Here is a 15053-nt window from a genome sequence, read left to right as displayed (position 1 = left end):
CCAAAAACTCAGGATTTATGCATGTAACCTACTTTTTCCACACGTCACATACATTTTGTGTGTGAGTGTCCTTTTCAAAGGCAATGCGCATACTATACATTTTAGTATAGGAGTATCTGTTTGATATGCAGGATAGTGAAGCGGCTGTGATACATTTGCTAATTCACTGTTTTTACGTACTCAGCAAATAAAAAGTCTGGCTGACGAATAGTACAGTTATCATTAATACTAAAATGGCTTGTGTATATTATGAGAGCTCGCGTGTTACTAACAGCTCGGGGTATACTGTATATCGAAAGAACACCATCACACTTCGCATTTCTATGTTCCTTCGTTCATTCATCTAGATCTTAAATAAAAGCTACTGAGATGTTATTCTCACACTGCAAAATTAACGTCGTTGACCAATTTAAAACGAGTATGTGTTAAACCGGTAACATTGTGTCGGTGTTAAACGCAACACTGCGCCCTTCATGTTGAAATAACACAACATAATAAAATAGTATCGTGCTACGACCACTGTCGTGTGTCAAAATTGTGTTGACACTATTTCTCACTTTAAACTGTAGGTATACTTCTTATATAGCTAAAAGAGGGGCTAAGTTCCAATCCAACTATTGAACCGACGTCTGACACACACGTATAAGGGTAAAGGATCTCAAAATCCTGCATAACTTTTAATTCCAATTTGTGGATACATTTACTGTTCCAATTGTCAAGAAAATGTTACTTCGTATTTTTTTAGCAATGACAATCTTCACTGTCCCAAATGACACGAGTTTGAAGGAGGAAGAAATTTATAGATTTCTCCTGTTTTTATATTAACTTTATTCATGCTGTAATTCTCAGATAATTGAGGCAAAAAGAAAAAGAAATTGCTAAAATATGCTAGTAAATGGAATCATTTTTTTTTTAAAAAGTGATAATACAATATTTTTGCTTCATTCCAAAACTTTGAAAAATACTCAGTAGTTCAAGTGTTTTTATGAACTACACCAGACGGAGCTACTGGTATATTTTGTAAACATAGTAAAACTAGTATTTAATTAAACATGTCAATAAACTCCGTTTTGCTTTGTACGGAGAGTCATGAAAGCCGTCATTATTTTAACATGTATGAGAGTCGTTGTTACGAACATACAGAGATGGAAATAAAAATGTATAAGGAACACGTATTCCTTTTTACTAAGCCCGTTTGATTTTCAGCACCGCTTAACAACACTAAGGGACTAAGTGACAGAGGGAACGAGAAACACTCCCCAGCAACCAAACGACAGACGCTAGATTGAATAAGGAAACGCTTGGTTTCACATTTAAATGAGACGAATTTCGACCTTGTTAACGCATCTTATTTGCTCCCACTAACTTCAAGTATCTCGTCTAACAACCATAAAAGGTAGATGCAAGTCGTTGTTCAGAGATTTCACTAAACAAAAAATCAAACCAGTGGAAGTACAAAAACATTTTGTTTACGTACGGAAAATAAATTAACCAGACGAAGGTTACAGTGCAAACATTGTAGTGAAAATGCAATATTGTTAAATTGGTCAAAGGCAAGTACAGTCATCTGTAAAAGTGCATTCCGTTTGAGATACGTGCCATGGTAGATCTATGGATAGTGTCAAGAAAAGATTTTGAATTTTCAAAGAACTGAAACATATGCTGTGTAAGACGATGTGATCAGCTGATCAGCGCCTGTTCGACCACCTTGATACTTCATGTCGTGGAGGAAGGTAAGTAACGTAAGATCAAACACTTGCATAGTAAAATTTTGATTCACGGATCGATCCACAAGTTGGTCACTTTGATTGAAGTTTTTGAAGTATTAGTACAGTCAATAAATTCGTGGAATGGTGCCCAGAATATAGGCAACTAGTAAAACCCATGGTTTCTGTGTTCAATGTGAACTTCCATACACACACACAGACAATTACACAGATCCACATTGTCCTTCAAAATAGTTTATGCATCATTTTCTCTTTTGACCTGTCTTGTTTTGGGTTTTTGCATTTTGGAGATGACGGCGATTTCCAGGGGGTTGCTTGTCTTGTTAGTTGCGAATCGTAGAGAAGACATCATGTTTCATCTTCTGTTATTATCCGGTTCAGGAAATTTCCATCAGCGTCAGCACTTCTGATCGTTGGTCTTGCGTCAGAGTGCTTGGGACACTGCTGGGTGACATGCGACATGTTCAAGTCAACCGGCAGAATGTCGTGATACGTACCGTGATGATCCGTACTGCTAATGCGATGTCATCTACCGACTGGGAACGATAAACGCGTACAACCATTGCAACCCCTTCGACCTTGCGTTCTGTTCGGACTGTTGTTGGCCGAATTACTGGTTCATAATCCTCTAAACTGTTTCTCTCTTCCGTAAACCGTTAGTGCTACATAAACACTACGCTACGGCCCAGGGCGTTGTAACTGTACACTTGCCTGATCATCTGCAACGTTCGTACAGTGGATTTTCCTAGTTTTTGGCAGAACTTGATGTTTGCCCGTTGCTCAAACTGCGACATTCTCCAAGTCCGCCGCGGCGCAATCAACTCCTTTCACAACAGAAACAGTACGTCTGTTTACACTCTATGCCTCTTGCTAGGTCGAGAAATGAACTTCTAGTGCTTCCTCCAGGATATCACTTATCAGCTGTAGTATACCAGTAGAGTCACACTGCGTCCAGTTCACGAACTTATTGACTGTAATGGCATTTATAGAATCAAAGGGGACGTTCAGAGCACAAGGGAATCAAGTCCAATTACCAAGCTTATATATATATATATATATATATATATATAAAGAGTTATCTCAATATACAAAAGAAGTCTTGAGTGTGTGAGTGACTGATCAACGCACAGGCCATACCGCTTAAGCTAAAATGTTTGAAATTTGAACAGTGCATAGAATTTGTTACGGAAGGTAACATTAAAGATGGAGTTTCGGAAATTCGTCGAGGGGGCGATGTGGAAGCAATTATTATATTAAAATGACCATACCTCAGAATCTCTGAAGGTTAGAGACATGACACTTGGTACTTTGACTTTACAGTTAAAATAATTAGACATACGTTTCACAGCTTTAAGTTACTTATCCTAGAAAGGAAGAAAAGGGACAATGAAAAAAAGGAGTAGGATTACAGTTGTTATAATAGGATGATCACACGAAGGTAGTTTGAAAAGTACCGGACCTAACAAAGAAAACACAAAAGAAAATTGAGAAAAACTATTTATTTCTAAACATAGTCTTCTTTTAGCTTGATACACTTTTCCCAGTGACGTTTAGTAGCTTCGATAACTTGTTTATATTGAAAACTGTCGAGCTCCTCAAACCAGCCATCAACTGCAGACTGCACCTGTTCATTGCTAGTAAATCTTTTAATACCGAGCCATATTTAAGTTTGAAAAGAGAAAATAATCCTAAGGCGCTAAATCTGGCAAATAGGGTGTGTGAGAAAGTAAATCGAACTATAACCCATAGATTTGGCCATCGCAATAACGGATGTACTTGTATGAACTACAGGGTGCCCAATATAGAATGCAACCCGGAATTCGGGATAGTAGAACTTTTGAACCTGAAGTGACACAAGAATAATTGTTATACCAAAATGAAGCCTTGTTTATGCATATATTTTAAAACTAGGAAGCAACGATTGAAGTACACTAGGAACCACACAGTGTTGCCAGATGTAACTGAAAGTGTTTTTTTTTTTTTTTTTTGCAAAACATGTAAATTGATTCGTCGTTAATTTTCAGTTTTTTTAGTTGGAGTAGTTTGGAAACTATGCAGCAGAAAAAAGAATTTTTCATTTACACCGATAACTAATTGGATGAGGCCTCTGTAAGGGGTTACTAAGGAAAACGTGGTTTTCATAAATTAACATTCTGAATTGGCAACTTTGCTGATGTTTCAGTGCTTCAAAAGGTTTGTTAAGGATCTGTCAACATTATGCAATTCCTGAAAACAATGAGAAACAAACTTTGCAATTATCATGATAAAATTTTTACTTACATGCACCCGGCAACACTGCTATTCATTTTTATGGGGCTATTTAAAGCAAGAGGTATACAGAAACAATTCTCGAACTATTCAAGTCCTGGAAATGAACATTCGCAGTGCCATTGAGAACATTAACACTTCTAATCTTCGTAAAGTTGCTGCGAACCTGGTGAAACGTGTTAACCGGTGTTTGAATCAAAACAGGGGACACTCCCAGCATCCGCTGTAGAGCTGGTAACTCATTTCTGATAGTAGCAACGTTGCCGGGTGCATATAAGTAAACGTTTTATCATGATAATTTCAAAGTTTATTTTTCATTGTTTTCAGGAATTGCATAATGTAGATAGATCCTTAACACACCTTTTGATGCACTCAAACATCAGCAAAGTTGCCAATTCAGAGTGTTAATTTATGAAAACTACGATTTCCTTAGTAACCCCTTGTAGAGGCCTCATCGGATTAGCTATCGGTGGAAATGAAAAATTCTTTTTCCTGCTCCATAGTTTCCAAGCTACTCCAACTAAACAAACTGAAAATGAATGACAGAACATACATACGTATGAGTTATGAGTCAATTTACATGTTTTGCAAAAAAATATATATATATTTACACCTTCGGTTACATCTGGCAACACTGTGTTGTTCCTGGTGTACTTTAATCATTGCTTCCTAGTTTAAAAATATATGCATGAACAAGGCTTCATTTTGGTATAACCATTATTCTTGTATCACTTCAGGTTCTACTATCCCAAACTCCGGGTTGCATTGTATATTGGACACCTTGTAGTAGTACTTTGTCTTCATGAAAAAACACTTTCTGTTTCGCAAATGCATCGTTTTTGTTTGATTTCATTACTCAAATGTTGCAATAAGTTTGCATAATGCTCGCCGTTGATCGTTTTTCCGTTTTGAACATAATCAATGAAAATTATCCCAAAAAATACTTACACCAGCAGATGGAACTGTCTTGGTCTTCTTTGAACCAGGTTGTCCCCCTTCAGTCCATTGTTTTGACTGTTCTTTCGTCTCAAGTGTGAAGTAATGGACCATGTTTCATCCAAGGTTATTAATCGACACAAAAACCCGGCTTTATTCTGTGAAACATAAGATAAACACAGTTTATAAGGGTTTTCTGTTCTCTGAACGTAACCGTTACGTTGAAATATTTCGGTTCTGTTCCCAATATCGCACCAAATTAGAACTTTTATTTAGGTTCTGGTACCGGCAGTCAAAACCCTGTGATCTTTGTTTCCGGGAACGAAATCAATGTGTCAAAATGTATGCCGGTCTATTCTCAGAACAGAACCAAATTAAAACATGAATTTCGGTTTTGTCGCTGGAACCCAAACGATTTTCAGTTTCGCTACCATTAACAACCCTAGTAATATCTAGTCCTAGCAATGGAAACGAAAATACACAGAAACATATGATATCAAAATATCGCGTACTTTCGAAATGCATTGCGAACAGGCTTTGAAATTTTCCGCTAACCCGCTGACGACACATTTTCGCCGCAAGATATTGTACTTAGCGAGAAGCCGCTGTAGTTGGTAAGACTGCTTCGAAGGTCACTCATCTCAAGGAAAAATATCCGTGAGATGTTACAGAACTCTTTGATTGAGCCTATATGTTGTTATTTAAAGAAACTCCCTATATATATTCCGCGGGAGACCAGGTTTCGATTCCCAGCTGGAGCTCATGTGATTAGGACCCACGCTTAGATGTAGGTCAACATCTCATATAGCCTCGATGCTGAAACGGACGCTACATTTAAAATCAATCAATCTCTATATATCCAAATTCTTTTCAAACGAATTAGGACGTGCTTAGTTCCATCTGTTACAATTAACGTCTAAATTATCATTCACCTTACGCTTTGAGGAGAGCACGCCATTAACAATGTTAATTTGTAAATAATATGAGATAAATCAGTGTCTGCGTTGGTATTCTAGTTTAACGTTAATTATTCTCTTTCGCTGAAGCAAGTAAAGTTAATTAAAGGGAATGGTTTCAAGGTTTCAGACCAAAAAAAAATCCCCTGTTTTATTTCCTATATTACGTAGCTCGTTAACTATTTCGAGGAAGAGATATGCCTTAAAGCCTCCTACAAAACACATGACTTCCTATGACAATTATATTGTGATATAATACACAATCTTTTCTTCCTTTAGTTACTGTATTTCCGGTAATACAAATGACAAATAAGCTTTGAAGTTACATGACACTCATTTTCTTGGTCATTATCTGTATTTTCATAGATAATTATAAAGATTATAATATTTTATGTCAGATATACAGTATATCACGAAAATATGATATTTAAATAATCCCTTGAAAGACTAGACTTGTATATTTGCATCACGTTTAGAAATATTAATGCTTTTCCCTCAAGTTTCATATCTGGTACGTAGTTTTCCATTCATGTTTGCTGATCAGCTTAGTTACAAGCTATTGTACTTCGTCCGAAATATTTTTTAGTCAAGGTCATCATTAGCACGCTTACAAAATTCATGTTTTTCCAAGAACTTACTGGATAGAATAAAATATAGAATTTCCTTTCATAATGAGTTCTTGTAGTTTCAAAATAACGACTATTAAAATTCAATATACTACGACTGTGATATCATATGATATCTATTTTCATACAGCCACTCTACTTTGATACAGATGGAATTACATGTGCAATGGCGAAGCGTGGTGCCTCATGCAAGGTAGGCCCCAAGGTAAATATCAATGTAATTGCTATTAATTCAAAACTTAAAACCTTCTCTAATTTATAAACTTTCCAATTTTGTAATTTACTTATAGTGTTATAGGAGCTACATTACAAAAGAATTCCTCATACTGCGGAGCATACGTAACCAGAGCGTGCTCAGTATTATTATAAGTAACTAGCAGAATACCCGTTCTTCACAAGGGAGAATACGTTTCATTTTGGCCATAAAGGGGTGAATTTGAATTTATTCTGCACAGGAAGTGTCACTGTTCGTTTCAGCGACCCCGAAAACTATGGATTCGACACTAATATCGGTCACTTCTGATCATTATATATATTTCTTCCCTTCCTCTCCTTTCAAGTTGCGGGACTGAATTTAAATTACGGTATCGGAAGTGTCACTATTCATCTCAGTGACCTAGAAAACTATGGATTCGACAATAATATTGGTCATTTTCGATCATTATTATAGATCTCCCCCTCCCCTTCTCAAGATGCGGAGCTGAATTTGTATTCAAATGGCATCGAAATTGCCACTGTTCTTCTCAGCGTTCCGAAAACTATGCATTCGACATTAATATCGATCACTTTCGATCATTTTAAAATATCTCCCGCTTCCCTCCCCCTAACCCTAACAGCACAATTACATAGCAGGTATATGCCTATCATGTTCCCTCAAGTACATGGGAATGTGTTCAGTATGTGCCTTATATACTTCTGAGAAAGAAATCACATGAATGACAAGTGATAGTCACAGTCTATGTCCGCCCCTAGGTACATGCCTGACGTGTACCTGGGGAACGTGCTTAGTATGTTCTAGGTATGTTCCCCATGCCGTAAACGTCAATGAACCACAAAATTACTCCCCCAAAATATGTTAAATCACCTATATGCGTAATGTGTTTGCATTAAGGTGAATCTAAACAACACTTTAAACAAGTAAAAAAATGTAGGCTTCCCTAGGGTGAGCGCGAAACACCCACCTTTGGAGTACTAGCAGTGTGTTCTTCCGACTTAGCCACAGAGGCGATGAAGAGAACGTCGTTTGTAGAGGGATAAATTATTGAGGTCTTTTGCATTCGGCTAATCAGAGTGCTCCTTTAACAGCATATATTCGACTATAACCGTTTAGGATCAGATAAAATCTGCTCGCCATGTAATTTTATAACAGATTGACGAGTATCTATTTACTATTTCATGGTTCTTCCATATTCACTTTCAAATGATCAGCGACAGTTACCATCTGATAAAGTTGATGCGTTTATTGCTTCTAGTACACAATCGCTTAGAAAAAGAAGCAACAAATTCATCGAATGTGGGAGATGAATTTAGAACATCTAAATTGCGAATGCCTAGCACATCTTGTGCTGTTAGGATATCTGAAACAATATGAACCTAAAGTACTTACCTAGAACATGACAGATACATGTTCCAAGTGACGACATAAAAACAAATGATTGTTAAAGTGCGAAACTGAGCCAGGTATATAAATGCTATATTTGTAATACATAGTTGCAAATATCAATTAGGTGTAACAGGTACCTAAAAGTGTAGGTAGCTGAAGTACATACTTAGCACATGAATATCATATATGCCTAGTTTCGAATACCTAAAAAGTAGCTGGGACACCTAAATGGCACATGCCTGGCACATCTTGTGCTGTTAGGGAAGTTGCATCTTCAAAGTGAAATGATAAAAAACATTCTATGCTTGAACCTCATCTATGCTGAAAATTTGAATGATATCGGTCTGGTGGTTCAAGAGATATGAAGTCACAAACATAATCATTTTCATTTTTGTATAAGTATATAGATTGTCTAGAACTTGAGATCGATTTAGAGTGAATTTTGGTATTTGTGATTCTACACTGAGAAAAAAAATGTAGGTGGCATACTTAAAAACGTAGGTTACATTCGTAATTCCTGTAGTTTCTGGACTTAACGTACAACCGTATATAACATCCTGCAGCAAACGTATAGCTGAAAAAGTATGTATTATACGTACTGTCTGCACAAGTGCAATGACGTCATTCGTGTGACGTTATCTGCAGTAACAAGTATATACGGAGGTAATATCTAGCTTTGTGACGTCAGGGTCGTATGTAGCATGTGGGTTAATAATGACGACATACACTGACTATCAGGACGGAGCATGATTTCAAGAAGTATGCAATATACGTTCTGTACGTATGTTTCTTGCGTTCAACCCCGAGACAGCATCTATATTGTACTTGTGCCCCATACGTACGACTAGATACAGTATACGTATTGTACGTATGTATTATACAGATTTTCCTTATGTCGCACACAGCTTGTCCAGATACAGCATACAGAATATCCGTATGCACCATACAGAGTGCATATATGTAGCTTACAGACTGTCTGCATGCAGCATATAGATTATACGTATGTCGCGTACAGGTTGGCCATATGTAATGTATAGATTGGATGTATATAGCTAATAGGTTGTCCATATGAAATATACAGATTTTACCTGTATCGAATACGTATTGCCTTCTTGTAATGTATGGATCGGACATATGCAGGATCTAGAGTGTACGTATAGTGCACCATTATTAAAGTGTTGCAACATACTGCAAAGTGCATGATACATTCTTACTGTAATGTTGTCAAATATTGTTTTACTCTGTATGAAAACAAAAATAGCTTAAAATATGGTTGATCTCCTTTGTGCCAATAATAATAAAATTAACAATACTACACTTTTCAAATCTTAGTTTGGAGCAGTGAAACTGTCCAAAGAAATGTATTTACCTGCAGGGTGTCCTATAAGTTTGGGCTTCCTGCTAATTCGTTGGAAAGCTACTGCAAAGTCAAGTGTTGAAAAGTGACACAAGCGTTAATTTTAAAATCATGGGCACAAAGCAGGGGCGGATCCAGGACGGACTTCTGGGGGGGGGCGGTCGGCGGTAATACTGCTACTTTTAAGAGCTCCAAACTTGTTATGGATGGGTTTATTTATATATAAAATAAGAAAGTTTCCTCTTGTGGGGGGGGGGCGATCGCCCCGATCGCCCCCCTCTGGATCCGCCCCTGGCACAAAGGAGGTTAACCATATATTAAACTATTTTCGTTTCCATACAGAGTAAATCAATATGTGATATATTACTGTAAGAATTTATCATATGGTTTGCAGTTAGTTAGTTGCAGCACCTCAATAATAATGCAAAATGCACAGCCTTATACAATCCTATATTCAAACTCAAACAAGATTTACGTACAATCATTTATTAAGCTGTTATCATCCATTGCTTGTACGATATAAAGATTATTTTACCTCATTCTTTTCCTTAATAGTATCTTCTACTAAAGTGCAGTTGTTACCACAAGAGGCCTGAATAGAATTTTCCAGAAATAACTTCTCTGTACATTTTAATTAACAGTTTTTTCTTTTTTTTTAAATGTCGCAATAATTAAAAGTGTGGTGTCAGCCGGAAACGCATTCGCTTACAATATTATTCCTACTCAGTACTCGCCATTAAAAATGAAACACCAAGAAGGAGACTGGGTAGATGCGCCAAAGTTCCCAGGCCGATACCTAATAGTAAGTGCAGAATACTCTTAAACGTTCGCTGTATTCGCTGTGTGACAACGTGGTGACAGCGGAGGCGTTGTGCAGCCATCGACTAAACATATTTATTCTTCCCTGCTATAGACATTCTGCAAATTTGGACTTTCCTGGATGCATCCTTCTTAGTGCAACATTTTAAGGAAAGAGCAATTTAAGTCTCATACATTGCTTAAAGAAAGAGCAATGATTCTCAGAATTACTCGGAAGATATATATACACAATAATTTAAAACGGTTATTTCAAACTTTGCAATTCAAAGCACGAAAAGAACTATAGATAAAGGAACACTGATTTTAGCCAAATAGTAATTAATAAACTCAATCACACTCAGTACCATTAGTTGCTTGGTGTTATCCGTAAGTCAAAGATCACGGTATCTCATTTCGTGTAGATTTTTGCATTTGTTTAACGCTAAAAATGTATTTTATCGCTAATTGAACCCAGTACCATATATATACCGACAGGACGTACCTTAGTCACAAGGTGACATGAGTGAAACACTAAACTATTCGATTGACACCTGCGGCCTTGTCAACACTAGAGAAAGTTACAAAGTGATTAAGTAAATACGGAACATAGTTCATACAAAGTATAGCGATGTATGAAGTCTCCGTTTCATACGACTTGGATAAAGGATACATCTGAAATAGCAACAAAGAAATATATAATGATTTCTCTGGATAATTTGGATTAGTCCAGAATTCGAACACACACACGCTGGTAAGTCCAACATTTTTTTTTTTTTAACTTCTTTCTTCGGATTCCCAATAAAGTTGACTACTGAAAAGCTGAGTTATAGATTCTGTATTAAAACAACACCTTCGCTAGACATGTTCAGTATACACATTGTCTTACATACAGAACAATACATTAGTTATTAATGCATGTCTGAAATAATAGTGCTTCGTATAGAATTTTACTTCATCCAATCGCAATAGCACAAAGATAAAAAATATTGCTAGGGATAATGTTCTTATTACAGAGAAAAAGAATTAAAATGACTTAACATTAACAATCATTTTCTTTAAACAGAGATAATATTTTATTATAATTTATGGAAGAAAGAAATAATTTGTAGTACAGTATCTTTATTAGGGTTATATATTCGTACAAAATAATGTAAGTACAACTGAGTCTGTCTTCAGAAAGGGCGTACTTTTAGCCACAACCTACACTGCTTCGTTTGACTGTCTTTCAAGCAGAATCCTGGTTTGATGCACGAAATACCTGCAACAAAAATCAGAAAATATTTAAAATGTTATATTCAGTGTGCTTAATTTGGTTGTACTTAACAATACAAAGTATCTTAACATTTTTGAGATTAAATGGACAAAATCTGTTCGGTCAGGTATGGACTTTTGGGTTGCACGTAGAAAAACTATGAAGTGTTTATTGATGCTGAACAACAACTCAAAATGTATTACCATTCAAAAGTAAGTGGGTACCTCAATGGTGTTCGGGCTACCATGGGGTACCTAATGTCTGTATTTTTTAGATATATGAAAATATATGTCTCTAAAATGTAAGGAACTGACATCTGTTTACCGAAAACCTCAACTCGGTAAGCCTTATGGATATCGAGATATGGGAAAATAAAGAGCGACACTACAGAACTGTGGAGTTTGCGTACTAGATGGTGCAGTTTCGGAAACGTAATTACGAGGGCTTACAACCTCAAAAGTAGTTTCAATTAAATACACTACACACACGCCCTGATGGGAGTTTTCGGGTACCATGATATTCCCAGAACTCTCATTTCTAAATATTCTAAAATATGTCTTAATAACGTTTTAAAGAACGTTAGAGGTGTGTGTTTACCGAAACCGCAAGTCGGTACGCCTAACAGTTACCGAAATATGGTGAAATAAAAAGCGACACCATAGGTACGTGGAGCTTGCATATTAGACAGTACAATTTAGAAAATTAATTAAAATATGACTATCAAGATATTGTCAAATAAAGGGAGGATCCATATAGTTATGGGGTTTTCGTGTTAGGTGGTAAAATTTCCGAAACCGGTCATGTAAAGTTAATAAGCATCAGTAGCAATTTCATCTTAAAATAATTAGGTATTTCCATGGAGTTTAAGAACATCATGGGGTCTACCAAGATTAAATTTTAAAAGTTTTGTAAAATATATTTTGACATTTGTAAAGAGTATTAGAAATATGTATTTACCTAAAAGTTCCAGCTAGTACATCTAGCAGCTAGAGAGACACCATACAATAAAAGCGTATTAGATCTTGAAATTTCAGAAAACAATTATTGATCCTAACAAAAGTTAAATAAGATGGTACTTATATGGGTTAAGTGAGAACCTCAGACTCGTCAGTACAATTTCGATCGAAAGATTAATTCAGCTCTAAATTTTCTTTGGACAATTCCAAGCGTTCATCGGGCTCTGAAATAAAGTGAACATTTTTTGTCAATATCTAATATAGCAAGCGAGATATAAGGAATTATGTATTTTATGACGTCGTAAAAATAGAGACCCACATGGATTTGTACTTTTGAGTATTTGCTGTAAGAAGAAGAAATTTCAGAAAACAACCGTATATACCTTAATAGACAATTAAATGGGCGGGGGCACAGTGGCTTAGTGGTAGAGTGCTTACCTCTGGTGTATTGGGTTCTTGGTTCGATCCACGGCCAAGTCAGTTTGTAGTGGACATCGTATTCGTGGGTTTTCTCGGGGTACTCTCCTCCCACCTTTGCATTCCATCAATTCTGTCAACAACATTCACTTGCTTTAATCATAATCTCCCTGAGACTAAAATGCATAATCGTGGGTCGCTACACTGAAATATTTCCTTTTATTTAATTTTAAAATTAAATAGGGAGTTAAGTATGATCGTATTTCTATGGGTTAAGTGAATACTCCAATAGTTTCTGAAAAAAAAAAAAAAAGATTAGTTAAATACCCTACCACTAAGCTACTGTGTCCCCGCCCACTGAATTGTCTATTAAGGTATATACAGTAGTTTTCTGAATTTTTTTCTTTTAGGAAAGACCCAAAAGTACAAATCCATAAAGATCTCTATTTTCACGTCATAAAATATATAATTCCTTATATCTTATTTACTATCTTAGATATTGACAGCGAATTTTCATTCTTTTGCACAGCTCGATGAACCCTTGGAATTGCCTGAAGAAAACCTAGGACTGAACTAATCTTTCGATCGAAATTGTACTGAGGTACTGATTTAACCCATAGAAGTACCATCTTATTTAATTTTGTTGCGACCAATAATTGTTTCCGAAATTTCAAGCTTTTATTTCACAGTGTTTCTCCAGATGTTAGATGTACTAGCTGGAAGTTTTGGGTAAATACATATTTCAAATACTGTTTACAAATGTCAGATTATATTTTCAAAAGCTTTTAAAATTTAATTTTGGTAGACTCCATGATGTTCTAACACCCCATGAAGATATCTAATTACTTTAAGATGAAATTGCTACTGGTGTTTATTAACTTTCCATGACCGATTTCGGAAATTTTAGCATCTAACACGAAAACCCCTTAACTGTGTTGGTCCTCCCTTTATTTGACAACATCTTGATAGCCGTTAGTCATATTTTAATTCAATTTCCGAATTGTAGCGTCAAGTATGCAAGCCCCACATACCTATAGTTTATTCCCCCCCCCCCTAAAAAAATCAGTTCTTTACATTTTAGAGACATGTATTTCCATATATCTAAAATGCAGAAATTAGGTACCGCATTGGAACCCCATTGGAGTACTCACTTACTTTTGCATAGCAAGGTAAAAACGCCAGTGGTTCTCACTTGAAGTTTGAAAACATACTATTTTGTCTCTTCTCTGAGCATCGTGAATCTGTCGGAGCTGTACCATAGTTGGAAAGACTCACTGATCCTTCCTATAGTGACCATGTAGTCAGAATTCAAAAAGGAGTAGCCCTTGAAGGAAAAACAATATTTTAAAATCCTTGCACCAGTAGTCGTCACCTTAAAATCAAAATGTTCCAGTAGTAGTCAGGATTTTCTACCAGTGTTCATCACTCAAATAACTTGACAATTTATTCAAAAACGCACTGTGTATCAGTTTAGGGTTGAGAATACAATATAAAGTAGTAAGCTTAATAACTTTGCATCACTTTTAGCACTCAAGAAAGAAAATAAAAACGTTTTTACATACTTTTTAAAGCAATTTCAGAAAGAAAAATGTTAACTGAATACAAAAGTTAACTGTATATCACTTCCACGTTAAGAGTACAATATTAAATACTATGTTTAATAACTATACGTCACTTTAAACTCTCGAGAATGAACATAAACAATTGTACATACATTTTAAAAACAATCTGAGAAACAAAATAAGTTAACTGAATTCAAAATTTAATTATACATCACCTTAAGCTTAAGAATACACTATAAAATGCTGAGATTAATAAAAAATGAAATCTTTAAGTTTAACGTCCCACGGTTATGCCGGTTAGGATAAGGAGACGGTGATAATGAGAAATGAGTGAAATGGTGGAATGAACAAAGTGGGAGGAAACGGGAGAACCCCGAGAAAACCCACGAGCAAGGTGTTTGTCCACCACAAAGTCCACACGGCGCGAGTTGGGATCGAACCAGGGACCCCAAGCACCGGAGGTGAACGCTCTACCACTGAGCCACCGCCCCCCCCTGAGATTAATAACAATGCATTACTGAAGAATGAAAACAAAAATGTTTTAGCTACCTATATTGTATTTACATGTTATTTCTCATTAACATTTTTTTTTTTT

Source organism: Thermobia domestica, chromosome 5 (assembly GCF_964235325.1).
Source record: "Thermobia domestica chromosome 5, izTheDome1.hap1.1, whole genome shotgun sequence".
NCBI lineage: Eukaryota > Metazoa > Arthropoda > Insecta > Zygentoma > Lepismatidae > Thermobia > Thermobia domestica.
Note: the sequence above shows the minus strand (reverse complement) of the source record.